We start from the raw sequence: 6,577 nt of genomic DNA, 5'->3' as shown, positions 1-6,577 counted from the left end.
GTCTTGCTTTTTAACACATTCTGCCTTTCTCCCTTTTATTTCAGAGTGTTTAGACCACTTATACTTAAGGTTATTATTGATAGAGTTAGCTATACTGAAGTGTTTGCTATTTATTTTCTACTTTTCCATCTGTTTTTGTCCATTTTTCTTACTTTGTTTTGGATTAATGTAGGGTTTTTTTTTTTTTTAGTATTCCATTTTCCTACACTATTGTCTCTTTGTCTTCATTAATTGATTGTGTTTGTGTGAGGCATAGCCTTTCTCAGAGCTTTTCATCTGAACCACAGAAGACAAAAAATGATTAAATGTATGGGAAAGAAGTTATTTCGTCATGTATAATGGATGTCTTAAGGCATTACAGTTTAATTTCTGGAGGAAGTCAGATTGAGAAAGGGTGTGGAATTTATAATACACTTCTTTAGCTTATTTATAGTGTATTGTCAAAAAATATCATGCCATGGAGAGAGAATTTAAAAATACCTTTGGCTTATGATCTTTACCTTCCTATGAACCAACCAATTTGAAGTATAATGTACTTCACGTTATAATGGTCTCACAATTAGGAGAAGCAAGGTGAGGCATTACCTTGCAGTGAATTAAGAAGCCTAAGCCAACATGAGTAAAGAGGTTTTGCTATGTGTGATTAGTCTGTCTCAAAGCATGTGTGTGGGTAGGACAAGATTCAAACATATTGCTTGTTTCCCTGTCCTGCTGTGCAGAAGTAATCTCCCTTTACCATATTCCCTGATTTTGCTCAAAGCATAATACCTCACCTCAAAATATTCTGTAGAGGCTAGGAATAGGGTAAGGGCTTCTTTATTGCCCTGAATGAGTATCTTGAGGAAAAAGTGCCGTATGTGACTCTTCTCTTTACTTAGGAAGTAATTTAATGACCTGTCTTGGGAAATGGCCTGGGACCCCTGTATGGTTGTTACATTATTCTTTCTAATCAAGTTTCTACAACTATTTAACTGTTTCCACTAATCATGAAAGACCAACTTAATAAAAGGGAAGATGACAATTTTGCTTAGAAAAGCTGTACAAACATGTTTGTACTTTTCCAACACAATGACAGCAGCAATAAAAATAGCTGTTGTTATATTAGTGACATACGTAGGTTAGTAGGAGCAACTGGAAATACCAAAAGAATGAGAAGCACACTGTGATGAATAGGGAATTTACCAACCAACCTGTGAAAAGGAATATCTGTGCTTCCTGAAACAGGATGGGTCACATGTACTTAAAGAAACATTAATGTCACAGATGTAAAAATGTTTAACACATAAAATATAAAAAATTATCAAATCACTTCTCTTTCTCCACTCCTTTATGTTTGCCCAGGCATCAGTGTCCTCCCAGGCACCCCGCTTTCCACTTCATACCTTCCTTGGCTTATATTCTTCTTTTATCCTTAATGTCCAGCCTGTTTCAAAGATGTGTCACCTCTTACTTTCCTCCTCTCTTGTAAAGGTCATTTCTTCTCTAGCATCACAGCCGTTGTGTTCAACTATTAGAAGTTGGAAGTAATGAGGATTTTACTGTATTGACTCAAAAGTACGTTCACTTCAGGTGTTTATAATTCTGGAAAGATGCATTCTTTGCTCATGGTAGGTGTAACCTATTTGAAAAACCTTTTTGTTTCTTTCTAAAAGTTATTTTTCTGTGGAGATTTATAATTTGGCATAACAGAGGATCCTTTCCATTGGAGATTTTCTTTTTAAAAACAACTGAGTACAAACTGGCTTTAGACAGGAGACAACTGTGCTTTTATTTTAAATTTATGGAGATCGTTTCAAACTCTTGAGACCCCTTCCACCCTCTTGTGCCTTGGGCTGTACTCATTATCCTAAGTGTCCTCATCCAAAGGGTGAATTCTTCGCATCTATCTGTGTTCTTTCTTATCATAATAATTTCTGTTTTTGCCGAAACTCATTTATCATGTTCAAAATATCATAAAAGACCAATTACTTTCTAAAAAATGCTGACTTTCTATTTCCAGCCCAAACTCCATGAGATTGCACACAAAAGGAACACAGATCCAGAAGGACATCTGTAACCACAATAACAAGTTAGTGAGAATTTAATCTGAGCCTCAATCTTGTAGAAGGATAGGCTGAAGGCTGAACTTACAGACTTTGGCACAGTAACTAAAGTGGTGAAGCAGAATGAACGGTTTGGAATGATGAAAGCATGGGGTTGGAGAGGGGAGATAGGGTTTGAGGAATAATAAGAGAATTAAGCCAAATGATTATTTGATTTAAGCATCAAAATTGGATGACCCTGAGAATCCCTCTGGAGACACACTACAGATTGTTGCTTCTCCAGAGAATGTCGAAATTTTAGATAAGGCCAGGATGTTTTTGTACACTATTTGGATTTGAAACTTTTCTTAAGTGGCTCAAGCTGTCCCATGGTCATGGTACATGCTACCCATGTATGTTCCTTAAATTTCAACAAGATTAAGTGATTAGGCCCCAGTCACAGAGTATAAACTAGGATTAAGGAGGCAGAGTATTAACTGTGCCTTGAAATTAGGAACAGCATAAGAGTCTTTGCATAGGGCTCTTTTCATCCGCTTGGATAAGAGGAGAGCGGACCAATATGTTTTTATCTTCTGAGTATTCTCAGTGGACTCGTCATGGTCTCTGCCTTTCCATTGCTCAGGATTCAATACAAACTTTTGATGATTGTCTTCAAACCTTCCTGCCAATGGTCATACCCTATAAGCCTTAATCTCAAATAAATACGCCCGCCCCTCCCAGAATCCACTGTTCCAGCTTGATGGACCCCCCACTCCTCACCATCACATTCCTTTTGCCTATCTCCAAGTTTTTGCACGTTTGACTCTGAAACATGAAAGTTCTCCTTTCCTCCCACCAGCTTGCTCTGGTCTTCCTTTAAACGAGAACTGAAGACTTATCTCCTCTGGAAAACTTCCCCAGATTAAATACACATTAACCTATTTTCTAATGTGCCATCATTTCTGGGGCTGAGTGAAACTACATTCACACTGACATAGATTGAATGTAGTTATATCTTGGCAAGTTTTCTCTCATTCAAAGGTGGTCTTAAAAAATATATACTACATCTGTTGGCATACATAAATAAAATAACAATAAAGAGTGTTATGTAAGCCAGGGGGTTGTTAGTACTTATTAAGTTGTAGACCATCTGGCTAAATACAGTTATTCATGAAGAAAAATTTTAAACCAGGGCTTCTCAACTGTGGCACTATTAACATTTTGGACTGGATAATTCTTTGCTAGGATGGGGGCTGTGCTGTCCTGTGCATTGTAGGATGTTGAGCAGCATCCCTGGTCTCTACCCACTAGATGCCAGTGGCACCCCTCACCCAGTAGTGACAATCAAAAATGTCTGCGGACACTGCCACACATCCCCTGGGGGCAAAATGACCCCAGATGATAACCACTGATTTCAACCTACCTAGTGAAATAGTTGCTTGTTTTGAATGCTTGTTTTTAATTCAGCAGATGAAACAGAGAACACCTGTTGACAGAAACCTTTGGGCCCCCTCAGAAGTTGGTGTTTTTCATCATGACATAGCTGTGGAATCTCATGGAATATGTTAGCAATGTTTGTGTATGAGAAGCACTTAATCTGTGGACATGTGAAAAGAATTACACCCTCAACGTATGTAGACTTCTCCATTAGGATTTTAAAGGTTATTTTTGTTTTTCTGTTTAGAATTGTATTCTCCAGTCAGGTCATTTTTTTGTGTTTCCTATTAATAAAAAAATGTGAGGTGCTATGTTAATAAATAAACAAATAAATAAAATCAGGATCTTATGTTAACAGCAGAAACATTGAAGCAGTATTTGTGTTCTAAAAATGTATCTTGACCATAAATTGTATGTATATGACAGATGATTGATCATTGCTTTATAGAAATGTTTTCCCCCCAAGTTGTTAAATTGTAATACAGATGTTTGCAGATGTAATTGCCCAAGTTAAGGGGGATAACTCTTAGCTCGGAAGTACTGTATTTGGTAATGAGAAGCAGGAAGGAGCCCCATTGATAGCATCAGCACTGGCCTCTCTCATCTGTGCATCACTGGGGCACTAGCACCAAGGTCCTATTAGGTGGGATGGGGTCAGGCAGGTGGAGGGAAGCAGCAGCCTCCTTCCTTCTTTCCTGGGCCAGCTTGGAGCTTTACTTTTGATGCTGACCCCAGCTCTTGGCCAGGGTGAGAGGACAACAGCTGTGTATGATTTATAGCATTAAATGCTTGGAAATCCCAGTGGGATTCTGCCATCTGCAGAATGCTGCGTACTAACATCTTAAGAAATAGAAGGTTGTAATTTCATGAATGAATTCAAGATATTTTATGCACAAAGGCATAGAGAATAGGAAAGAGAGTTAAAGGGAATAATTTGGAGATGGTGAAGAAAGTGACAGTGATGTAGGGATGTGAGAGAAAAAAGCTGAGCAGTAATGGCAATAAAACATTAGAGAGAAAGAATAATATGGATAAATTCCAGCTGAGCATTCATATATGTGTTAGTTTTTATTGGGAGTCAGAGTTGCTTAGTAAAAACCCATGGCAAGGAAATCCATCTGGAGTGTAGCTTTGCCACTTAAGAACCAGGTGACCTTGGGCAAGTTGCTTAATCTCCCTGAGTTTTTCTTCTTCACCTATAAAATGGGTGTCTTCATCTCTGTGGTCCCAGTAGCCTGCACAGTGCCTGGCGCCTAATAGATACTCAACAGATTTGTTGAATAAATGAGTGAAAATGAAGAAATGGGTGTAGCCAGAAGAAATCTAGACTATATCTCTAGTGACTGAAGTTCCAGGTAGGAACACCAAGGCCTGAGCTCATCGAATCTTCTTCCAGTTGAAAAATGTGTCATGGGAAATGAAGGCATTGAAAGTGGACATGGGCTGTGTTTAAACTCCTGTGAACTCATTCATTGGGTTATATTTACTTCCCCTCTCTCTTATTGTATCATGCCTTTAATATTTATTTAGATGTTCCCACTTGTTAATGTTACCTCTTCATTCCTTCATGCATCTCCCAGGAATTGTCAAGGGTGTAATTTTCCTTTTGCCTGAAGAAAAGCCCTTAGTATTCCTTTAATGCAATCTATTGCTTATGAGTTCTCTCAATTTTTGCCTGTCTGAAAATATCTTTATTTCACCTTCAATTTTGAAGAATATTTCATAGGCTGTAGAACTCTAGGTGGAAATTATTTTCTTTAATCACTATAATATATTCCATTGTTTTCTATGATGTCAGTCTGTCAATTATTGTTGCTCCTTTTAAGACATTGTATCTTTTTTTATTTGTCTTTTTTTCTTCGTTTCTGTTTTTCAGAAATTTTACTCTGTTAGGTCTAGGTGTGGTTTTTCTTTCTATTTATAGTGCTTGGGATTCATGGTATTTTTAAATGTGAGTCCTGATGTCTTTTGCCAATTTGGGAAAATTCCTAGTAATTTTCTCTGCAAATGTTGCTTCTGCTGTGTGTGTTTTCTCTTGTCTCTTCTTCTGTGTCTCTGATTGCACATGCATAGACCTTTCACCATATCCCATATGTCTCTTAAGTTCCTTTCTAAATTTTCCATCCTTTCATCTCTTTATGCTTTAGTCCTGTGTATTTTATTTAGACCTATTTTCCACTTCACTGTTTCTCTCTTAGGCTGTGTTTAAACTGCTGTGGAACCTATTCACTGAGTTATATTTTCTGGTTCTAGAATATCCATGTGATTCTAGTTCTCTGCTGATATTTTTTTTTTTTTTTAACTTCTTGACCATGTTAAGCGTAGTCATTTTAAAGGCTGTTTCTGTTAGCTCCATTAGCTGGATCTCCTATAGATCAGTTTCTATTGTTTCTCTTGCATTTCGGTCTCATCTTCTTGGTGTCCACTTATGCCTGATTATTTTTTGAGTGTCAGACATTGTATGTGCAAAGCTTAAAGATAGTTTAAGGCACTGATGTTATATGGCTGGTGCCTAAGCAAGAGGCGCATGTGATCAGGGACTGAGCTGGTTTCATAGTTCTCTATGAGAACTAATCTACTTCTGAGTCACCCTTTCTCATTGGGTTTAGCATTTAGAGATTCCCAGACCAAAGTCCAGAGTGGGGAGTTATCAGTACCACCTCTTAGCAGACTCTGATATCCAGTTTTTATCCCCTTAGTCCTGTGAGTCTGTTGAAAGTTCTGCTAAAGTTTTCAGCCTCCCAGCTGCCTCTTCTAATATCTGCAGATGCTTTGAGTGGGAAAGTTAACCTCCAGTTCTGGGTTCACACCTTGGGTTTCCTGTTGTACCTGCATCATGGTCCCATAATTCTTCATTACTTTGGAAACTCTACATTGCTTTCAAATCGAATTTTTATGTACTTTTTTCAGCTTTTCTAGTTGTTTTCAGTGGAGGGATGAGTCCACATTACTCAGATTGTCATTACCAAAAGCAGAATGCCTCCATTTTTGTACCATCAGCTTAATGATTATGAATATCATATCATGTGGTTCTGTCATGTCATTTTTTTAACCATTCCGTTGGGGTAAACACATAGGTATTTTCTGACTTTTCAATATGAACTGTGCTAAATGTCTCT

The sequence above is a fragment of the Diceros bicornis genome, chromosome 6 (assembly GCF_020826845.1).
Source record: "Diceros bicornis minor isolate mBicDic1 chromosome 6, mDicBic1.mat.cur, whole genome shotgun sequence".
NCBI classification, from domain to species: Eukaryota; Metazoa; Chordata; class Mammalia; order Perissodactyla; family Rhinocerotidae; genus Diceros; species Diceros bicornis.
The sequence above is the reverse complement of the archived record's forward strand: the minus strand, read 5'-3'. Positions refer to the sequence as shown.